Source organism: Cetorhinus maximus, chromosome 16 (genome assembly GCF_964194155.1).
Source record: "Cetorhinus maximus chromosome 16, sCetMax3.hap1.1, whole genome shotgun sequence".
Lineage (NCBI taxonomy): Eukaryota > Metazoa > Chordata > Chondrichthyes > Lamniformes > Cetorhinidae > Cetorhinus > Cetorhinus maximus.
The window spans coordinates 76438359-76462318 of record NC_135894.1 but is presented as its reverse complement, the minus strand read 5'-3'; the positions used below and the strand labels follow the sequence as shown (position 1 = coordinate 76462318).

Below are 23960 nucleotides of genomic sequence, written 5' to 3'. Positions count from 1 at the left end.
TATGACAAATTTTTTCAGTGCTAAAAATCATGTTTTGGTCTCTTTTTGGCATATAAGTCGATCCCCTTTTCTGCTAAAAAATGCTATACTCGCATTAGAAGTCGGCCTCAATTTTTCACCTCAGAAATGCATATTTGCTCAGCTTATAAGTCAGAGTTTCGGATCAAGCAGACAATATGGGCCGTGTTGCCAAAAAGATGCGTGGAAGTTTACGACACATCCGCACAGAGCAAACTGCGTGTGGCGAGTGATGAACACAAGTGAGTCCTCCAGCAAAAAGAAGCTGGTTCCAAACTAAAAGCCGTAACATTTGCTAACTCATCAAATAACTGTGCTGCACCAAGCGAATTCAGTGTTAGTGAAAATCTGGTGCGAGAATAGAAGGCGGAATGCGCCCTGAACAAGATACTCAAGACCAAAAGCACCATGCGAACAGGGGCCAGCTACTAACCTGATCTTGAGAACCAGATATTGGAGTGGGCCCTCAAAAATCAATGAGAATGGCTACATCATCACCAGAAATTCAATTCACACATACACACTTAAGTGGGCCAAATCAAACCATGAGTCTGGTAACGATTTCAGAGCAAAGCTGCAGGTGTAGCTGCTTTACAGAATGAAAGTGTCTAGTGTTGTGGCAGAAGACCAAGATTGCTCAGCAACTATCAAAAGATCTTGATGCCAAAATTACAAGTTTCCAATGGTTCATCATCAGACAGCGGGAAAAAAAAAGTACACATTATGTCACATCGAGAACATGGATGAAACAGCCACAAATTTTGATAGGCCGAGCAGCTGAACTGTGGAGCAGAAAGGATGCCAAAATGACTAGTTTCCAGTGATTCATCATCAGACAGCGGCAAGTACCCACTGGGTCACATCGGCAACATGGATGAAATGGCCAAGAATTTTTATATGCCTTGCAACTGAACTGTGGAGTGGAAAGGTTTGAAAACAGTTCCAGTGAAAACCAGGGGACATGAGAAGACAAGATTCATGGTTGTACTAGCCTGCATGACCGACAGAATCAAATTAAAGCCTATGGTAATTTTAAAACGTAAAACCGTGCGGAAAATCAAGTTCCCTGCAAGACAGTAATTAGATGGCTGATGATGGAGTGAAGTTATAATGCCTGGAATAGGCATCCTGGCGGCCTACTAAAATAATGCAGCTTATTAGTGTGGGACATGCTCATATTCCATATAACCAATGAGACCAAGAGGCACTTGCGAAGAAAGAACATATAAATTGCAGTTATACCAGCAAGGGGGGGGGCGAACTTCCATAGTTCAACCTCTGAACGTGTGCCTCAACAAACCATTCAAGAATCATGTTCACGCCAGGTGGAATAGGCGGATGGTTGACAGAGTAAAAAACCTTCGCAAAGAGTGGAAGTGTGCTGCTGCCCCACTTGGTATTTTTGTGTGGCTTTGTCATCAAATTGTGGGATGCTATTAATGCACAAACTGCCATCAGGTCGTTCAAATACTGCGGAAAATCCAATTCAATGGATGGAACAGATGATTTCTTGTGGAGGGATGATTATGAAACCAAGAATGCCAAATCTGATCCAGAGTGAGATCCTTATGATGATGCCATAGCCAAAGTGGCTCAGAATGAATTTGATGAACTCTTCATGTCAGATGCCGAAGACAATGAATTTGACATTTTTTAAATAGTTTTGATTGTGGTTAAAGGTATCCTTGTAGAATTAATTCATTCAATTAAATGTGTCTGTAGTAATTATGGTTTTATTTAGTGTGTAATGTACCTTGAAGAATAATACTGGTTAAGGAAGATCACATGATCTGTAGTAACCAATAGGAGAGTGGTGCAGGCTACCTCAGCAGTCAGTGTAGAGGTAGAGTTGGAGTGGAAAGCACACGTGCTGAGTATATTGTAAATAAACTTAATGTTTCCACCCAAGAAGTGTATGCAGATCAATACCATCATCAATAGTAGCAACTCGGTCACCCTTACAACAAATTGGCAACAAGGATAAAACAGGATTGAACAGAAGAAATTAAGTTAGAAAGAAATCGGCACTGTACCTTGCCCAGCGATTGTAAGTAGCAAGCTCCATTAGAATTGAAGAAGTTATCCTCTCTCAAAATGCCACAATTTGGGAGAATTGATCCTTTTGAACTAGCCACAGACGATTGGTCTCAATGCTTAGAATGCCTCATGTTCTTTTTTCAAGCAAACAAGATTACAGGGGAAGAGAAGAGGCGAGCAATCCTGTTGCGTACTTGTGGGAGCAAAACCTACAGTTAGATTTGAAATTTGACAGCGCCCAGTGACCCAGATTTGAAAAATTTCGATGAATTGGTGGGCCTCGTGAAGGGTCACCTTCAACCCAAACCCTCAATCACAATTCAGAGGTTCAGGTTTAATTCATAAAATAGAGCCCCAGGTGAGACAATTGCATGCTACATGGCAAATCTGAAGCAGCTAACGAAACATTGAGAATTCAGTATGGCTCTAAACGACATGCGCAGAGGTCATTTAGTGTGTGGTATGAGTGAGGACGCTATTCAGAGAAGATTATTGTCAGAAGTGCATCTGGATTTCAAGAAGGTGCTGGAGATAGCACTGGCCATAGAAAGCACAGTAAGAGATTCAAAAGTAATACAGGGTGCACAAAATGGCGCCATCTTCCACATCGGGCAAGATACCTCAGCCAAAAAGGGCGCAAAGATGCAAGACTCTGCCGAGAAGTGGGAAACAGCCCCCACTAACTGCAGAATAAAGAAAAATAACTTAGCAGGGAGACCAAAGAATAATTTTAACAGAGGTGAAAACAATCGGTCTTTTAGCAATTGGCAGTTTTAAAAAATCAAATGCTACTATTGTCACAGAAATGGACATATGATGATGCAATGCAAGGAAAGATTCAAGCAGGCTTGTAAACAAAAGAAGAAGCCCAATGAAATCTACAATGTAGAAAAGCCTGAAAGAACAAATTCAGACATTAACTCATTGTTTAATCTGAAAGTTGAAAAGACAGAACCAATATTTGTCACAGTGAAAGTAAATGGCAAACCTGTTAAAATGGAAGTGGACACTGGAGCTTCCACTATAGTAATTGGGGAACATACCTTCAGATATCTGAATAATGGTGAACGTCCATTAAGTTTAGAAGAAACAGCTGCCAAGCTCAAAACATATACGGATGAAGACATTCAAGTAAAAGGCATAAGCAGAGTAACTGTCCATTATGGAAGACAATCAGCAAAGCTATCAATGTTGGTATTGAGGAGCAGAGGACCTAGCATTCCAGGGCAAAATTGGCTAAGGGAAATCAACCTTGATTGGCCACTGAGATTCCAAAAGGAAGCTGGAAGTGTTCCTGTTCTGAAAAAGGAGTGAATGGAATCAACAACCTGAAGAAGTGCAGGCTGCCTTATGCAAAAACCTGGAAGAACAGCAGAAGAAACTCTAAGGAACCCTGCTTGATGACAGAGTTCGAGACAAGGTGAGCAACCTGCGCAGGGGAAAAGAAAACCACTGAAAGACCTTCATACACTATAAGATTACCTCAGACCAAAGTTTGTACCTCTGGAAAAGTATGAAGAGAAACAGAAAGAATTCAGCACTTCTCGGAACAAACTGAAGAGTTGGCAGAGAAAACACAACAATGCTCAATTTTTCAGGAGGCAGCAAACAAATGCAAAAAAAAGATGGAAGAGCTGAAGAATCAGCTAAGTGAAGCCAAACAAACTTTGGAAGCAAAAGTCACAGAATTTTCCAAGAAGCAGACAGATAATAAAATTTTGGGAGACTCAACCACTGAGCTCAGACAAGTTGAGCTTGTATCTGACAGAAGTCTGGCCAATAGTGAAGTCAAAAAGAGACTAAAGTCTGCGCTCGAAAGAAGAAGGCGCATAGAAAGAAGATAAGAAATACTAATAAGGCTTTAATTCTGGCAGCATACGAATACACTTCTGTACATAGGCCTGGAAATCAAATCGCAAACGCCAATGCCCTTAGTTGTTTACCTTTATAAGAAAATGATGAGCACATCCCAGTTCCACAGGAACTTGTTGTACTGTTAGGTTTCTTCAATTCTTCGCTTGACAGATCAGAGACTGGACAAGTCGGCACCCCGTCTTATCTCAAGTACAGGAACAAGTGCTGCATGGTTGGTCACAGGAGAACGTATCTGATGAAATGAAACCGCACTTCAACAGAAGACATGAAGTAACCAGCCAGGATAGCATCTTATTGTGGGGAGCACAAGTGATAGTTCCTCCAAAGGGAAGGGGACCACTTTCAATTGAACTACCCAGTGCCCATCCAGGAATTTTCCAAATGAAGGCCATAGCATGCAGCTATCTATAGTTGGCCTGGGATGAATGGCGAAATGGAGTTTGGTAAAGCACTGTATGCAATGTCAGCAACTGCAAAAGTTGCCAGCAACAGTTCCATTGCACCCATGGGAGTGGCCAGGTTAACCCTGAGTGCGGTTACAAAGTTGGCGCTTTTGATGTTTCCGCTCATTGTCGACGGCCATTCAAAATGGTTGGATGTATATGAGGTGAAGTCACCAACGTTGGCCACTACAATTGAAAATCTATGTCAAAGTTTTGCCATTCATGGACTACCTGGAGTGGCCATTTCTGACAAAGGCACAGCATTTATGAGTACTGAGTCTCAACGGTTCATCAGCCTCAATGGTATCACTCATGTAAAAACTGTACCGTACCACCCTTCCTCAAACAGACTGGCTGAAAGGGTGGTTCAAACGTTCAAGGCAGATATGAGAAAGCTAACCGGTGATTCCTTGGCAACCAACTTAGTATGCTTTCTTGTTCATTACGGGACTACCCCTCACAGAACAACAAGTGTCACACCTGCGGAGTTATTATTGAAACGCTGTCTCAGGACGAGATTGCATTTCATTTAGAGGGGAAGGTGGAAAGGAGTCAGGGAAGCCAGAAAACTAGACACGACTGGCATAGTCGTGAGAGGAAATTTACCGTGGGAGAGCCGGTATACGAGAAGAACCTTGGGGAAGGACCAAACTGGTTACTGGGTGAAATAAGTGGTGACTGGAACTCTATCTTACCACATGGAGGTGGAAGGCCGGATCATCCGTAGACATGTGGACCATTTAAGGAAGAGAGAGACAAATCACCAAGGTTTGGTTCCACCAGTGATCATGACCGGGTCTGCATTTCCTGTTGAAGATAGTCAACCCAGGACTGACATGCCTGATGTTCCTCTAAGAGTTAAGGATACAGAACTGCAGGTGCCCATCAAAGCACCTGAGGTTCAGGCAACTCCAGAAAGGAGGTTCTTGACAAAGAATCTGAAGTTGTGGAGCTGCGACATTCCACACATGTCAGGAAACCACCTGGAAGACTGAACTTGTAAATTCCTTACCCAGTGTAGATATTATGTTGTCTTGAAAAATATGTACTTGTAAATATAATATGTGAAGCCCAGTTAAAGGGGGAGGAATGTAGTAATTATGGTGTTATTTAGTGTGAAATGCACCTTTAAGAATAATACTTATTAAGGAAGATCACATGATTTGTAGTAACGAATAGGAGAGGAGAGGGCTACCTCAGCAGTCAGTGTAGAGATAGAATTGGAGTACAAAGCACACATGTAGTTGCCACTGAGTATATTGTAAATAAACTTAATGTTTCCACCCAAGAAGTGTCTGCAGATCAACTCTATCATCAATAGTAACAACTCGGCCACCTTTACAACAGTGTCACATTGCTTTAATTTAAATTACCAGTGTTATGTTTCTTTCACATTTCATAATGGCAATCAACTACACCAACACCAACGGTTCACATTTTATGCTCGGCTTATAAGTTGACCCCCATTTTTGGAAGATTTTCCAAGGCTTCAAAGGTCGATACATATGCCATAATCTACAATTACTGGTTATTGATCTGATTGCTGTTTGTAAAACAATTGGTTCCCATATTTTCCCACATATCAGTGAATAGAATTCAAAAGAAATTAATTGACTATCAAGTTCTGCGAGCATTGAGGATGTGAAAGTTACTTTACAAATACTTGTTCTTCTTCTTATGCACATGATTGACGATCACTTGGAAAAATCCTGAGTGGTTGTCGCTATACATGAAACCAACTTCAGTTACTTCAGCAAAGAAGAGATAAAACATGTAGAAAACTGGAAACAACGGAAATAAATGTTTGATTACTTGGCTTAGGCTACTACCCTGGAAAGACGAGGAAGAAGGTTGCTGATCAAGAGCCTACAGACTGAAAAAGGATTCTTTTCCCACACCTTTAGTTGTGAGCAAGATGTCAAGCGTTACTTTTAAGACCAGCATTTTTTTTTTTACATGTTTCTCTTTGCTGTTGTGCCTATGAAGAACAGGATTAATCAGCGGAGGTAAGGATATGATTATTCATATGTGCCAATTAGAATTCCAGTGAGAATGAATCAGGTTGTGCCAAACAAAAATCAGATCAGTCAACTAGAATTAAAACCGCCAAGTATAATTCAGGATGCAATTTATTAAAGCCAAACAAGCAATTCTCCTTAGGACAGGGATCAACGCTCATTATACCACACATTGAGTTACCATTCTAAACTTGGTCTTTAAATCAGGCAGTGAATTGAGATATGGCACTTCATCTGCAAAGGGAATACTGGGGGCAAAGAAGGAAAGAATGAAAGAAAAGCAGAGTTGGCTCATCCATTGATCCTATGGATAAAATTTGGCACGATGCTGTACCTACTAGAAGGTCCCAGATTTGACATCCAAATTTTATTGAATTGCTTTTTCTCAGCTGGGGCAATAGTTGGTGAACTACAATCTGCCCCGAACACATTACTTTAAAGAGGGAAAAACAACATTTGTCAGGGTTCCTGCACTTGACTATTATGTAGTGGCCTCTATTGGAAACTCTCTGTGGGAACATTGAGTAAGCAAAGGGTCAAGACTTATATTGATCCAATTTCCTCATGGGCAAAATGCCAAATGAATCGCATTGTCAAATCTTACACATGAATAGTCCAGGCAAGCTACCAGAGGACAACCGAAACCTGCAGAACCACATACCAGTGAGAAGCAACATTTTCTGAAATTGAAAGGGGTGAAGGAAACTTGGTGGGAAACATTTTTTAAAAGAAAAAAATGAAATCTCTTTTCACGTAATAAACTGAGACTGACAGATTTAAAACAATTTTTAAAAAATGTTTATTACCTATCTAACAGCATTGGGCATACTGTGGAACTTCACTTGGTAATAATTTGATTATTAGAAGAATTTTGTCAAATATCTGCTTAGACAATATTTGCATTTACTAAAGGTGGGATCTACTTAAGTCTTAAATGGTCAATTTATGGAACTTCTTAAATGTATTAAGTAAGAAACTAAATAATTGAAAAACTTCACATAAAAAATTGTACCAAGTAGTCAGTACAAAAGTCTATTTCCTGAAACAAACATCATTATAGGCTCAATTCATCAATCCCATGCTCTCATGGTTGATGATTAGAAAATAAGTCCTCTAGTGTCTTAGCCCTTTCCATGCTCCCAACTGGCATAGGGTTGGTGAATTTACAATCATATGACAACCTGAACATACAAATTAGGAGAAGGAGCAGACAATCGGCTCCTCGAGCCCACTCCACCATTCAATAACATCATGGCTGACCTAATTGTAACCTCAACTCCACATGTCTCATGACAATATGAAATATCCAATATCATTGTTCAAGGATCAAATCTGTGACTTTCACGATCCAAATATCAGGAATATTAACCTACTGAGCCATCAAACCAACCATTCAATCTTTGACAGCCAAGACCATAGGTGAAATGACAGTGTAGATGCTGCCAGACCTGCTGAGTTTTTCCAGGTAATTCCGTTTTTGTGTTGTAGTGTACATAATCACCCTGATTTTGTCGAATATATGTCTCCTGACAATTATTTTCTCTTTCAGCTCTTATAAATTTGCATAGTTCCATGCATATCAGATGCCAGCCAGCGTCTTGCTCAAGGAGCCATTATTTCACATGTGAACATTGACAATGCATGTCAGCACAGTATTCAACTGTGGGCACTCCACTGAGTTTGATCATGTCCTCGCCCATGTCCACACACTTCCGGCAAGATCAGGAACCATAATTGATTTTCTTTTTCTTAAGCCAGGGGTATTAAGTCAATTGTAACAGTGTCCCAACTGAGAATAGATGAAACCTGGATCCTCGCTTTGCATGCCTCACAAGTAATAGTGTCAATATACCAATCAGAGTATGATAAATGCATTTCTTTTAAATGGAAAATTATTTAGAATTTTCACAAGACTAAAACTTCATCCAGATATGTTTGTACAAGATTTGGAGAGTAGAGTAGGCAGAATGGTTACAGCATGGAATGAGGCCATTTGGTTAGTTGAGTCCATGACAGCTCTCTTAAAGAGCAACTTAACTATTTCCACTTCCCACGCCGCACTTGTAACCCTGCAAATGTTTTCCTTTCAAGTGCTCATCCAATTCCCTTTTGAAAGCCACAATTGAATCTGCTTCTACCACCCTCAGGCAGTGTATTCCCTATATTTTATTAAACTATATTTTATTTTAAAAACTTCACGCAAGCATTTTTTGTAATGAAATGCTTTTTGATGCTGATAAAACATATTTTCTTAACTCCAGATTTCTTGTCCAGAAATGCTTAACATAACTGGCTTCTTTTGAAAGAATTGGTGACATGTAGCAGAATGTGCCACTGGATGTTGTGTTACCTTAGTTAAAAATACAGAAGTTAATGACCCTTGATTCTACATAAAAGTGATCCTTTTTTAAAAAAAATACTGAACAATTCCACCCAAACTATTCTAAATCTGCTTGCACTGTTAAGATCCCACTCAGACCCAAAGCTGCATCAATCAGGGTTGTCCAAGTGAACATTCCACTAAAAAGAGGAACTTTTGTTTTAGTACAATACTGTCATTTAAAAAAAAAATAAAATCCAGTCCTTCACCAACCTTTCAGCCCTAATGCTACACGGGATAAATTTGTGTGTTTGTAGTCAGGGGGAGTAATAAATGCCATCAGTCCAACGCTGCTTAAGTACATCTTTGTCGAGTACTATATACTGCAGAATTGAATATGGGCACGGGGAAAGGACATTGTTCAGAGTCACCCATTTCCTAACTGATGGTTGAATAATGAAAAAGATGGAAGTAAACAAAATAAAAACCATAGACATTTTTTAAAATCTAACTGAAAAATGCCTTTTTCACTTTTCTAACCCACTCTGCTGCATCCAGACAAATAACTAAGATTGAAACCCTCTGAAACGAGATGACAAACTCTCAGAACTGTTCCATTGGCGCTATTTAGACAAACACACTCTGGCTAGACGAGCTGCAAATAAAAAGTTACCGACCTAAAACGTTAACTCCGTCTCTCTCTCTCTCCCTTCACAGATGCCGCCAGCCCTGCTGAATATTTTCTGCTTTTGTTATGGCTGGACTGCTCCGGTCCAGCTACAGCGCTCGCAGCCCTGACAACTAACTGTTTCCATATGTTAAAAACGGGTGGCCCGATGTATTTTGAATGGGGAAACATTGCAGATTAATAACTATTTATTTACAAATCTGCGCCCGACATTGAATCTGAGTCACCGATGCTTCATGTTCAGACAATGAGTCAAATAAGGGTGTCGTTTTAGGGTAATTAAAGCCCACTTACTGTTGCTAAGCACCATCACCAAAAAAAATAGAGGTACAAATGGAAGAAACAGATGGAGTTCAGCTCTTTAGAGTTTTGATCATTTTAAATATTGACTGACTTGCCCCAAAGTCCTTTAAAGATGCTGCATGCAGCCTCCACTCAACTTAATCCTTCAAACAGAAGAGGTCCTTTCTCCAGAAGTTCTAAATGTCATACTTTCATCACCTTTTTCGTTTTTGTTTTGAAGCCGCGGAGGTTTTAAAAGTCGTCCAACTCCGCTAAACTCCAACTCGGCGGCAGCAGCAGCAGCAACTCTCCCGTTGTGAAAAATTCTGAGGGAGAGTGAAGAGGTGGGGAAGGCGGGGAGAGGGCGGCCCGATATCCCCGCCCACTGCGAACGCCTATTGATCACCACGCGGGCGTGAGGTATTATCTGCGACCTACGAATGGTCAGCCGAGCTGTCAATCTTCTTCACGTTCCCAGGCGCCAGAGCCACCTCCCGGGCAGAGAGTGTAACTGCGGACACGACAAGCTTTGGAGGGTCGATGTGGCAGCTTTAAAATTTGTCAGATCTTCCTCGCTCTTGTCAGCTTCGCGATGTGTACAGCTCGCAGCACCAAACTGTTTATGGAGACAAAGATTAAGATTTCAGTTGGTTGACAAAAAACACTCAATTTTCATTGATTGGTTTGATTCAGCAGAAATCCATACATTTTGATTCTATAGTCGTCCTTGAATGCAATGTACTTCTGTCACTGAAACTTCATGCATCTCGATTTTTTGTTATGCCAGGAAATCGCTCAACAAAGATATATCCCAGCGAGGAAGAAGGATTCAGGGAAGGGATAAACCAACCATGGTTAGCCAAGGAAGTTAAGGACAGTATCAAATTGAAAGAAACAACATACAATGTTGCAAAGATTAGTGGTAAGCTAGAGGATTGGCAAAGTTTTAAAAACCAACAAAAGATGACCCAAAAAAAAGGAAGAAAATAAACTTTGAGGGTAAACTAGCAAGTAAAAAAAAATGATGAGAGAGGCCAAAGTGAATGTAGTGAAATAATAATGGGAAACCAGGAAATGGCAGAGGAGTTGAATAAATACTTTGCTTCAGTCTTCATGGTAGAAGATGCTAATAACATTCCAAAGATATTAAATAATCAAGGGGCAAAAGGGGGGCAGGAAATAAATACAATTATTGTATTTAGTGATAGATCACTAAAGAATAAGTACCAGGGAAACTAATTGGGCTAAAGGCTGATAAGTCCCCTGGACCTGATGGGATGCATCCTAGGATATTAATGGGAGTAGCTACAGAGATAGTGGATGCATTAGTGGTAATCTTCCAAGAATCCTTAGATTATAGAGAAGTCCCAGACGATTGGAGAACTGCCAATGTAACACCCTTATTCAAAAAGGGAGGGAGACAAAAAACAGATAAATATAGGGCCAATATCTTAACATCTGTCATTGGGAAAACGTTGGAGTCTATTATAAAGGATGTAATAGCAGAGCATTTAGAGATACGTAATCTAATCGAGCAGAGTCAGCATGGCTTCATGAAGGGGAAATCATGCCTAACAAATTTATTAGAATCCTTTGAGGAGGTAACAAGCAGGATAGATAAAAGGAAACCAGTAGACGTAACATATTTAGATTTCCAAAAGGCATTTGATAAAGGTACTGCACATAAGGCTACTTAATAAAATAAGAGCCCATGGTGCTGGGGGTAGTATATTAATGTATAGAGGATTGGCTAACTAATAGAAGACAGAGAGTTGGGATAAGGGGGGCATTTTCAGGATGGCAACCTGCCACAGGGATCAGTGCTGGCCCTCAATTATTTATGATATATATTAATGACTTAGATGAGGGAAGTGAATGTACTATCACCAAGTTTGCGGATGACACAAAAATAGGTGGGGAGGCAAGTGGTGAGGATGACACAAGGAGTCTACAGAGGGATATAGACAGGTAAAGTGAGTGGGCAAAAACTTGGCAGATGGAATATAATGTGGGAAAATGTGAAGTTATGCACTTTGGCAGGAAGAATAGAGGAGCTGAATATTATTTAAATGGAGAAAGACTGCAGAAGGCTGCAACACAGAGGGATTTGGGAGTCCTTGCGCATGAATCCCAAAAAGCTAACATACAAGTTCAACAGGTAATAGGGAAGGCAAATGAAATGTTGGTCTTTATTTCAAAGGGAATGGAGTATAAAAATAGGGAAGTCTTGTTAACACTATACAAGGTACTAGTTAGACCACACCTAGAATACTGTGAACAATTGTGGTCTCCTTATCTAAGGAAAAATATGCTGGGATAAAAACAAAATACTGTGGATGCTGGAAATCTGAAACAAAAACAGAAAATGCTGGAAAAACTCAGCTGTGAAGAAGAGTCATACGGACTTGAAACATTTATTGTTTTTCTCTCCGCAGGTGTTGTTTGACCTGCTGATTTTTTCAGCATTTTCTGTGAAAGATATACTGGCAATGGAGGCAGTCCAGAGAAGGTTCACTAGGTTGATCGCGGGTATGGAGGGATTTTCTTATGAGGAGAGGTTGAGTAGGTTGGGCCTGTACTCATTGGAGTTTAAAAGAATGAGAGGCGACTTTATTGAAACATATAAGATTCTTAGGGGGCTTCACAGGGTGGATGCTAAGAGATGGTTTCTATTTGTGGGAGAATCTAGGACCAGAGGGCATAATCTCAGAGTACGGGGTGGCCATTTAAAACAGAGATGAGGAGGAATTTCTTCTCTCGGAGGGTAGTCAATCTGTGGAATTTTTTTACCACAGAGGGTTGTAGAGGCTAGGTCGTTAAGTATATTCAAGGTTGAGATAGACAGATTTTTAATCAGTAAGGGAATCAAAGGTTATGGGGGAAAGGCAAGAAAGTGGAGTTGAGAATTATCAACTCAGCCATAATCTCATTGAATAGCGGAGCAGATTTGATGGGCCGAATGGCCTACTTCTGCTCCTACATCTTATGGTCTAATTCTACAGCAATGAAACATTAATATCTCCAGCAACACAAGCTTAAAGTAACATATTTTCATAGAAGAAATGTAAGCTGATTTCAAATCTTGTGCTCAAAAATGAACTAATTTCCTAATTGTTCACACACCGTGTCTCGTCGTTCAGCAGCAGCATGAGGTTCCCTCTCTGACCTTCCTGGTCTTTCTGCAAAGTCAGGTGGTCTGTATTGGCAGCTGTTTGCTTTGAGTTAACTGGTTAGTCATTTTATTGTGGGATGCTGTTGGTGAAAGCTGGCAATTTTTTACTTCAAAAACAACCATGGCTTTCTTAACTGACCCGTGTTGTAGTTCTCAGCGACACTTCTATGGGATAAAGCATGATATTATGCCAAGTATTACTGATGTTAAAAAGAGGTCTTGTGATGCAGTGAGTAGCATAACTGCCAAAAGTTCAGGGTTCAAGACCCACTCCAGGGCTTGATGGCCAAGAGCATTCATAACATAGCCCAGGTTGAGTATCAACCTGCAAATCCACCCGACATACGTCAATGGCAGACGGTAAGAGCAAAATAGATTCCTTGTCAGCCACACGATGTAAAGAATATTGTAGCCTCTAACATTACTATTCATAGTTCCGGACTACAACATGCATGTCGAGGTACATGCTGCCACAGCAACTCAGACTCCTTGGGGAGTTCGATCCCCGTTCCAATTGAGGTGGATTCGGGACCTGCCTCCTTGCTGTACCTGTGGTGGAGGTCGCGGTGTTGTGGGTCAGACCTGCCTTTGGGCACAGAACTGAAGAAGATGATTATTGGTGTTGTTATTTCTTATAATCCAGCAATCCCATTATTGACACATGAGCATTTCCTTCTACAAGAGGACCACTTCCAGAAATATGATTTGGCATTAGAAGTCAATGTGGCATGTCGTCTTCAAGTCAAAAACCTAACTACATTGTTGGCCATGGCACTAAAATAACAGAGGTAAGCATCATGTTATTTTATCAGGCAACCATGCCTTAACTAGGCCATTAGTAAAGTTTTAAAAACAATGATACAATTAAACGTTTATAAGAAAATTATTAATTTCACATATATGTGCCTGGTCATTTCTTCTTCTGTACATCGATTCTTTTAATGTAATGTGAATGTGCTAAAGAATGAGGCTGTCTTTACTGGTGATCAGGAAAATACTGCAATCCACATAATAAAATGCAAAACATTAAACTAAAGCAGCAGCTTGTTTTACTTAACCACACATTGTTATTGTTTGAACTATTTTATTACCTAACTAATGTTAGGATCTCCTGCTCCCTGGAACACATTCCAATGGAATTGCTGACTATATTCCCCCATACAGGCCGCCATGCTAGGTGACAATGTAAACATTTCCCTCCCTTGGTGTTGTCTTCACTTTCAAAAGCACTGTCGCTGAGCCCCTCAAAAGTAACTCTCAATTCCTCTGACCTCGCAAACTGCCTTTCTAGCCCCATTTTTAACCCAACATGGCCAGCACTGACAGGCTGGGCCAGTAGTTAAGATACAATTTAGGGATTTTGTGGCATGTTCCCAGTGCATTCTTGTCATTTTAACTTGGCAGCAGTCAATTTAATTTTAAAAGGTGCTGCAACAGGGTTTTGTCTGGAAAAATTGAAAGACCCATAAATGCGTAAGTCATCAATGAAAACAGGTGAGAAGCAACAAAGTGACTGGAACAGATCAAAATAAGATTTTTCCTTTGCAGACAAAAAGAACATCTCCGCACATTGCACCTTTTCAACTAAAGAAAAGCTTGGGGGACAGTCATTCCCTGGTTCATTCCCCATGGCAATGCCTTGACCAACAGAGTCGACTTGCCTGGTTTGAATTTAAATGAAAGCGTGTAGTTAATTGTTCTCTGGCATATGTTTCATGGTAATGCCTCTAACAATCAGAGTCCGCTTGCCAACCAACCAGCACCCTCTTCTCATGCAGTCTAAACTGTTGCTCCCTTTGAGATCTGTCCCGATAAGTGCAAGACACAAAAGTATTAACAGCATGTCTCTTTTTTCAGCAATACCCAAATTCCGTGCCACCAAGCGGCTATAAATAAGGATTTACTTTATTATTTGTGTGAGGATTCCTTCTAGACTAGAGGTGTAGGAGTGCTCTTCGAGGACCTGATTGAATCCTTAAGCTTCCCCGGTCCTGGTTTTTCCTCACCCTTCCAGCACCAACATCTATTTGGAAACTACTAGCTTTATGCTGGGGTCCATTTTCTTGGATCTTCGGTAGCATGCAGCTCCTGTACAAATTTCACTCCCACCTGTTGAACATGATATCATTCTTGATGACTTCAGGTCGAAAGCTGTTCAGAACAATTGAAATGAGAACCAGGAGTTAAAATGGCCCTGGTTTTATGCTCAACCTTCTGTGGGGCTTTCCTCCTCACCCCAAAACAGAATCTCAGAAGAATCAGTCATTAGCTCTCCCCTCTCCCTCATCTATATGCTGTCCTTTGGCCATTACATTACAGCCTTGGTTCAAACATGGACAAAAGAACTAAACTCCCGAGGTGAGGTGAGAGTGATAGAACTTGACATCAGGGCAACATTCGACCAAGTGTGGTATCAAGGAACCCTAGCAAGACTGAAGTTAGTGGGAATCAGAGGAAAACGCTACTCTGGTTGGAGTGATACCTAGCACAAAGGAAGATGGTTGTGGTTGTTGGAGGTCAATCATGTCAGTTCCAGAACATCGCTGCAGGAGTTCCTTAGGGTAATGTCCTAGGCTCAACCATCTTTAGCTGCTTCATCAATGACCTTCCATTCATCATAAGGTCAAAAGTGGGGATGTCCTCTTATGATTGCACAATGTTCAGCTCCATTTGCGACTCCTTAGATACTGAAGCAGTCCATGTCCAAATACAGCAAGACCTGAACATTATCCAGGCTTGGGCTGACAAGTGGCAAGTAACAGTCCTGCCACACAAGTGCCAGGCAATGACCATCTCCAACAAGATGGAATTTAACCATCACCCCTTGACATTCAATGGCATTACCATCACTGAATCCCCCCCTATCAACATCCATGGGGGTTACCATTAACCAGAAACCAAACTGGACTAGACGTATGAATACTGTGGCTACAAAAGCAGGCCAGAGGCTAGGAATCCTGCAGCAAGTAACTCACCTCCTGACTCCCCAATTTCTGTCTAGCATCTACATAGCACAAGTCAGGAGTGATGGAATACTGTCCACTTACCTGGATGAGTTACGCTCCAACAACACTCAAGAAGCTTGACACCATTCAGGACAAAGCAACCCACTTGATTGGCACCTCTTCCGCAAACATTTACCCCCTCCATCACCGAGGAACAGTGGCAGCAATGTGTACCATCTACAAGATGCACCAAGGCTCCTCAGGCAGCACCTTCCAAACCCATGACTGCTACCATCTAGAAGGACGAGGGCAACAGATACATGGGAACACCACCACCTGGAAATTCCCCTCCAAACCCAACTTGGAAATATGTTGCCATTCCTTCACTGTCGCTAGGTCAAAATCCTGGAGCCTCCTCCCTAACAGCAATGTGGGTGTACCTACACCACATGGACTGCAGCAGTTCAAGAAGGCAGCTCACCACCACCTTCTCAAGGGCAATTACAGATGAGCAATAACAGATGGGCAATAAATGCTGGCCTAGCCAGTGAAACCCATGTCCTGTAAATTAAATTTTTAAAAATATCATCCGGAGACATGCTATCAGTATCTACATGCAAAATGATAACACTGGTTCTATCTCCCTGCACCTCTCTTGACTGGTATATAACAGAGGTCTTTGCATTTGCTGTTGCCGAGAACATTGAGGTCACATCAAAGGTTATTGCAGAAAATAAAAGCACATGATTTAGGGGGTAACATATTGGCATGGATAGAAAATTGGCTATCTAACAGGAAACAGAGAGTTGGCATAAATGGGTCTTCTTCTAACAGATGGGCCTAAATCTGTCATAGGGAAAATGTTAGAAGCTATTACTAAAGATGTTATAGCAGGGCACTTAGAAAAATTCAAGGCAATCAGGCAGAGTTAACATGATTTTGTAAAAGGGAAATCATGTTTAACCAATTTATTGGAGTTCTTTGAGGGGTCACATGTGCTGTGGATTTTTTTTTACTCATTCATGGGATGTGGGCATTACTGGCTAGGCCAGCGTTTATTGCCCATCTCTAATTGCCCTTGTTCAGAGGGCATTTAAGAGCCAATCGCGTTATTGTGGACCTGGAGTCACATGTTGGCCAGGTCAGGTAAGGACAGCAGATTTTCTTTCCTAAAGGACATTAGTGAACCAGGTGGGTTTTTACAACAATCAGCAATGGTCTAGAACATGGTCCTCATTAGACTTTTAATTCCAGATTTTTAGTAAATTCAAATTCCACCATCTGCTGTGATGGGATTCAAAACCAGGTTCCCAGAACGTTATCCTGGGTCTCTGGATTACCAGTCCAGTGACAATATTACTACACCACCACTTCCCCGGTAGATGTACTGTACTTAGATTTCCAGAAGGCATTTGATAAAGTGTCACATCAAAGGTTATTGCAAAAAATGAAAGCTCATGGTGCAGGGGGTAACATATTGGCATGGATACAAGATTGGCTAGCTAACAGGAAGCAGAGTGTTGGCATAAAGGGGTCTTTTCCTGGTTGGCAGGATGTGACAAGTGGTGTGCCACAGGGATCAGGGCTGGGGCCTCAACATTTTACAATTTATATAAATGACTAGGATGAAGAGGCCGAAGGAATGGTCGCTAAATTTACTGATGACACAAAGACAGGTAGGAAAGTAAATTGTGAAGAGGTTGTAAGGAGACTACAAAGTGACATAGATAGGTTAAGTGAGTAGGCAAAGATTTGTATAATGTGGGCAAATGTGAAATCATTCATTTTGGCAGGAAGAATTTAAAAGAAGCTTATTCTCTAAATGGTGAGAGATTGCAGACCTCTGAGATTCAGAGGGATCTGGGTCTCCTCGTGCATGAATCACAAAAAGTTAGTATGCAGGTACAGCAGGTAATTAGGAAAGCTAATAGAATATTATCATTTATTGTGAGGGGAATTGATTACAAAAGAAGGGAGGTTATGCTTCAGTTGTACAGGGCATTGGTGAGACCACATCTGGAGTATTATGTACAGTACTGGTCCCCTTATTTAAAGAAAGATATAAATGCGTTAGAAGCAGTTCAGAGGTTTACTAGGTTAATACCAAGAATGTGTGGGTTGTCTTATAAGGAAAGGCTTGATAGGTTAGGCTTATATCCACTGGAATTTAGAAGAGTAAGAGGCGACTTAATTGGAGCCTTTAAGACCCTGACAGACTGGATGTGGACAGGATGTTTCCTCTGATGGGAGAATTTAGAACTTGGGGTCACTGTTTAAAAATAAGGGTTGCTCATTTAAGACAGAGATGAGGAGAATATTTTTCTCTCAGAATTTCATGAGTCTTTAGAGCTTTAAGGGAACAGAGTCTTTGAATATTTTAAAGGTAGAGCTGGATAGATTCTTGATTAACAAGGGAGTGAATGGTTATCAGGGGTAAGCAGGAATGTGGAGTCGAGGTTACATTCAGATCAGCCATGGTCTTATGGAGTGGTGGAGCAGGCTCGAGGAGCCAAGTGACCTACTCCTGCTCCTAATTTGTATGTTCGTATGTCCCTATCATAGGCCCTTCTCAAATCTCACCTCATCCTCATCCAGCTATCTGGGATGATTTGCAAGGATGTAGATGGTGTGACCATAGACCTCTTGCTTTCCAGCCCATACCCCTTCCTCATTCCAATCCTTCCCTTCTGCATTTCTGATTTCAGATACCCATGAACTGCCTGACCAGCCACTGCAGCCTCATGAGGAAGGGCAAGAACAATGAGAGACCTCTGATGGAAAATCATTGTCACTTAATCTGATATCCACACTCACCAGATACTGGCACTGCACGTACCTTAAAGGGTAGATTAGAGTCCAGATCAGTACATGGTGAGTCACGAGAAGTGAGTGGGTTGCAGCCAGGCTGGAGGGATGGGTAGTTTGTGTGCCAACTCATTGGAGGGCAAGGTCATAGATGAGTTCTGCTGTTGAGCACTCAGATAAGGTTCAACCTGTCCAACCTTTCCTCATAAGATAACCCCTTCAACCCAGGTCAATACTCCAGGAATTTCCCAGTGAAAATCAGCTACCTTCCATATTGTAACTACTGGAGTAGCACCATTTAGGAGCGGTAGGTCAGGCTAAGTCACCTGTAGGTCATGAACTAAGGAAAATGCACAAGGTGGAGCAGTTCAGTTTTGTATGTATTATTATGTGTTGTTCGCTAAAATCATTCTGAATTTTTTTTGTTGAAGACTTTTATTTCAAGGTTTTGGCCAAGAGGAAGCAAATGGATTGAAAGGTGGGGACTTGTGAAGGAACTGTGATGTCGGGATGGCATCTTAGGTGAACCAGAGTCTTGATTATCCAGTCAGCTTGTTCAGACTGAAGGGTTCCCAGATGTCTCTTCGTCCTCCTTCTCCTCGTCCTTCCCCTGAGCACAGCTTCTTCCATTTCTACATTGTGCAACAGCCCAAGTGAGACCAAAACTGTAGCCACCATTACTGAAGCAGACTTTCTCCTCCTGACAGGCCTACCATTCACTCTGACCTCCTCAAGATCCAGCACCACTTGTTTGAAAGTCAAACTGTTTGCAAAACTCCTCCAATAACAGTAAACAAAGTACTTCTATTATCAAAGCACTAGCGAAAGTAAGTCAAAAAGCACTCCTCTTGGAAGTTAGATAGTTAGTCCTTTAAATAGCGCTAGTGGCAAGGGTGGATAATGCAGGGGGAGGGAGGGTTGCTTTCATGCAGCTGAACACATGTTCAGCTGGAAGTGTTTAACAAGAGGGTGTAAAGGGGAATTGCATGGTACAAAATGTTAGATTCTATGTCAAATCAGTGTTAGAAGTTTGACATTACAATCTGCCCACTCTGCATGTTTCCAGCATACACAGGTCATGGCCATGGGCATGCCCTGCCAGTCTGCATGCACCATGCAGACCACTTCAACGGCAGCCAAAATCATTCGAGAACCACTATTTAACTTCAAGGCTTCCATAGTGCTGGGGTCAAGTAAGGCTCCGTGATAGCCCCCATACCATTTACAATCTACCAGACAGTGGCTATTCTCCCCATCAAGGATCAACTGCCCTCTGGTGTCAATACTAAATACCATCTAGATAGGAAACTCTTTAACCTCAGTCACCTCCATGCCAAAATTAAACTGACCATCCTAGATATGAATGATCTACAATTTGTGGATGACTGCAGTGCCATTGCCCACTTTGCACCAGATTTGCAAGCCATTCTCAATCCCTCCAATTCTACATCCAAGAAACTCAGCCTGTCCCTCAATGTTGTCAAAACAAAGCTTATATATCAACCCACATCTGGTCAGCCAAATATTCCATCTCCCATACATGTTGAAAGAAAAATTCTGGAATTCTGGAATACATTGAGTTCTTCCTATGCCTTGGCAACCTTCTCTCTCAAAAGTCCATCATTGATGAGGAGATCCAGCACTGGATTGGCTGTGCAGCTCAGCCTTCTACAAACTAAAGCAGCAAGTGTTTGGCAACAAAGACCTCTGCAAGGCAACAAAAGTCCAAGTGTACAGAGCAGTTATCATCACCACATTCCTGTACTGCAGTGAGTCCTGAACTGTGTATCATCACATAAGAGTGTTAGAAAAAGATCCATCAGCATGTCCTTCACTTCATCCTCTGGATTCAATGGGAGGACCTTTGAATAAACACTAGCGTCCTTCTTGAAGCTGGCTCCAAAAGCATTCAGGCAAAAACTCCTGCATAACCAAATTTGATGGACTGGACACTGTGTCCAGATGGCTAGAAAACATCTCCCCTGCCAGTTCCTGCTTTCTCAACTCTCAAATGGCCAACATTGCAGGGGAGGACAAAGAAAACACTTCAAAGACACTCTGAAGTTCTCCTTGAAGTGTGGCAGCATTGAAATTAATGACTGGGGGGAGCTTGCTACCAATTATTCAAAATGACGAGAACATGTCCATCAAGCTGCATCACGTTTTGAGTCACAGCATCTTAATGATGAGGCACAGCAGGGTAGAGAAGGAAAGAAAAGGAAGTAATCCTGCTTTCTGGATCCCACCACCTCGTGGGACATTCTACCCTATGTGCTCAAAGATCTGAAGGTCAAGAATCAACCTATTTAGTGAAGACCAATGTAAGTAACTTGCAACCTTGAGTAGACGTCATCGTCGAATCATATGACAGCCAATGACAAGTCATAGGGCGAGATTGTCTGCACTCACCTGCCACCAAGATCTTCCGGTCCCATCGCAAGTCAATGGACTTCTGGCTGGGGCACCTCCTCACCCACGATGGGTCCCACCCACGACGGGGCCGGAAAATCATAGAGTCATAGAGTTTTACAGCATGGAAAGAGGCCCTTCGGCCCATCGAGTCCACGCTGGTCATCAAGCCCCTATTTACTCTAATCCCATTTCCTGAGATTCAGGATGATTTATATATGCCATGAATGTGCTAGAATAATTACAGGGATGGTAACAATCCCATCAAGGTGTTCGGATCACATCAAGTTGTAGCAGCAAAGCCTGAATCGTTCACATCATTCCCTGAGATGAGGCTACGCCTTTGAGACAATGTCCACTGACTGACTATACTGGTGAGTGGTGTAGGAAATGAGAATACTGTCCCTTTCACTTTCACACCTCAATTTGAATTTAGCCTGCACTGAAGGTGTGAAAGTCTCCTGTGCCAACAGTAAGCGCCTTAAATTAAATGGTTTTGTCCAATAGAAAGAAAGACTTACCTTTATATAGCACCAGCAGACATCCCAAAGTGCTACCGACTGAGCCACAGCTGACACACAGATAGTATGTAATCTAAAACAGCCCATTGTATGGAATATAGGAACAGGAGGAGGACATTCAGCCCCTCAAACCTGATCCGCCATCCCATTAGATCATGACTGATCTGCCACCTTAATTACCTATCTGTACCCACTTTGGCTCCATAACCCTTAATACCACAGCCCAACAAAGATGTCAATTATGAAATTTTCAATTGACCTCCCAACCTCAACAGTGTTTTGGAGAGAGAGTTCCAAATTTGCATAACTCTTTGTATAAGAGATTGCTTTCTGGCTTTACCCCTTAATGGCTTTGCTCTAATTTTAATGTTATGCCTCCTTGATATGGACTCCGACATGAGGAAATAGTTTCCTACCCTATTAACTTCTTTAATCATCTTAATCAATCACCCACTAATCTCCTAAACTTGAGGGAATACAGGCAGTCTATGCAACCTGTCCTCAAAATTTAACCCTTTTAGCCCTGGCATCATCTGCGCTGGAGCTAATAGTGTTATGGAGCCCAATTTTGCAGCACATATTCAAACCACATGTTTTATTCTGGCCCTGGAAATTTAAGTTTTCAACATAAACGTCAACCTCAACCGGCTCAGAGACTTCACTCATGGGCAGTAGTGGGAAGATCAAACAAGTGCAACAAAATGTCCCACAAAAATCAATAAATCAAAATATTGTAAAACATACCGGGAAATAAATTTATCTATTTTTTTCAATTATCTTTTCGTGTTCTGAAGTTTTGTTTTGCAGTACCCATTGTGTACTGCCTGGAGACCAAGTGGGCATTGTGACTATCCACTATAACTACCGAGACTGATATATTTTTGTTATGGAAGTCACAGGCATTGCATATGCATGTTCCACAGCCACAGTCACAGTCTACACCAAGAAGGTTGTAATAACTTTCTTCAGGTTCTCCACCAATGAAGGAGAATAAAAAACGTTTGACACGATTTTTTTTTGGTAAGGGAAGGGAGATTATTAAATACATTGGGTTTAGAGATTAGCAAAATACAATTAACCAATTTCCATTGGTTGTTGGTAATATCTGGAACGTCAATAAATCTGCAGTTTTGTAGAATGTGTGTTGGTCAATTTCTATGTAACTTGAGCCAGATCTCCTAACCTGAAGAACATGTTAATAGTTTGAAGACTGAGTCAAGTGTGCAAGGAGCGAACCTTATTGGAGATTCAGGGCTGGTTTTTTTTTCTAGCAGCTTTGAATTGTCATAACTCCTTCACTTATTCTGTTTGATATAAAATACACACCAGTAAGCTTGGCTTGGAGACGAATACTTGTACTCATAAAAATGGAGACTGTTCAGAAATTAGGGTGTCACCCTTAAATTACACATGAGCTGAAAGGCCTACACTATAGTTAAGTGAGTATGTTATCATGTTTTTCAAATATTTTATTCAGGGGAATTTACTCAGAGACATGCATTACTACACTTTTTAAACAGTAATTTTCCAGTCAGCTTGACAGCTATGAATCATTCACGTACACTTATTAAAGAACTTCTATACACAGTGCAATATTCCTCAGATGTGATATACTTCATCGAGAGTTTTCTGGAAATTAGCTACAGATCGTTTTTCAATAAACCTCAAAAATGTCAGAATTATTAATCCTCTTGTATGAATGTCATTTTGTATCAATAGCCGGAGTTTACATTGACACCTGTGACCAGCATAAAATAAACTTGAATAAAATGGCCTAGAAACTGGATCACACAATGAGGCCAGCAGCAAGGCTCTGGTAAACTAGCTTGCCAGTCACCTTGGGTGAGTGGTAGGTGCTATTTGTGGCCCAAGAGGTTTCTCCTGGCTCCAAAATGTTAAATAAATAATAATAAACTTAGCTTTTCAATGGTAGCCTCCAGCAGTCACTTTAAGAACTATTGGTTTGACTGCTGAGCACCTGAAGAAACTGCATACCACGATCATTCGCAGTGAAATGTAGGAAAAGGGTCTTAACCAGATGTTAGATTGCAGATTTATATCTGCAATTGGCCTAACATTAGTTTCAGTCGCACAACCTGGACACCCACTAAGTAATACGGTAGGCAATGCACCTCTAGTATGGAATTAGCTCACATATTGAAACCTTAGACATCATTTTGTGGCTGTAAAATGGGCATGATGCAATCCAATTTCCAGGTAAATAACTCCTGCAGTATGAATGAGATAGTATATATTACAGCAGGGCTTACCAATGACTCAGTGAGTGATTTTTTAAAAATTCATTCATGGGATGTGAGCATCGCTGGCTAAGCCCTTAGAATACATTTTCAGAGTCAACCACATTGCTGTGGGTCTGGAGTCACATGTAGACCAGACCAGGTAAGGGCAGCAGATCTCTTTCCCTAA

General features: G+C 41.3%; 1 protein-coding gene across 9 annotated transcripts in view; it reads right to left on the bottom strand.

Moving 5' to 3' along the window:
• Window positions 1-9998, bottom strand: part of tmem45a (transmembrane protein 45a) — a 111642-nt gene extending 101644 nt beyond the window's left edge. For 5 of the 9 annotated variants that reach the window (XM_078560097.1, XM_078560095.1, XM_078560096.1 and 2 more), the window contains exon 1: window positions 9901-9979. The gene's annotated coding sequence lies outside the window, so the exon portion shown is untranslated. Of the gene's footprint in view, window positions 1-9797 lie in introns of all 9 variants that reach the window. The other 4 variants (XM_078560093.1, XM_078560092.1, XM_078560090.1 and 1 more) reach the window with 2 other exon arrangements.
• Window positions 9999-23960: the final 13962 nt, after the last annotated feature.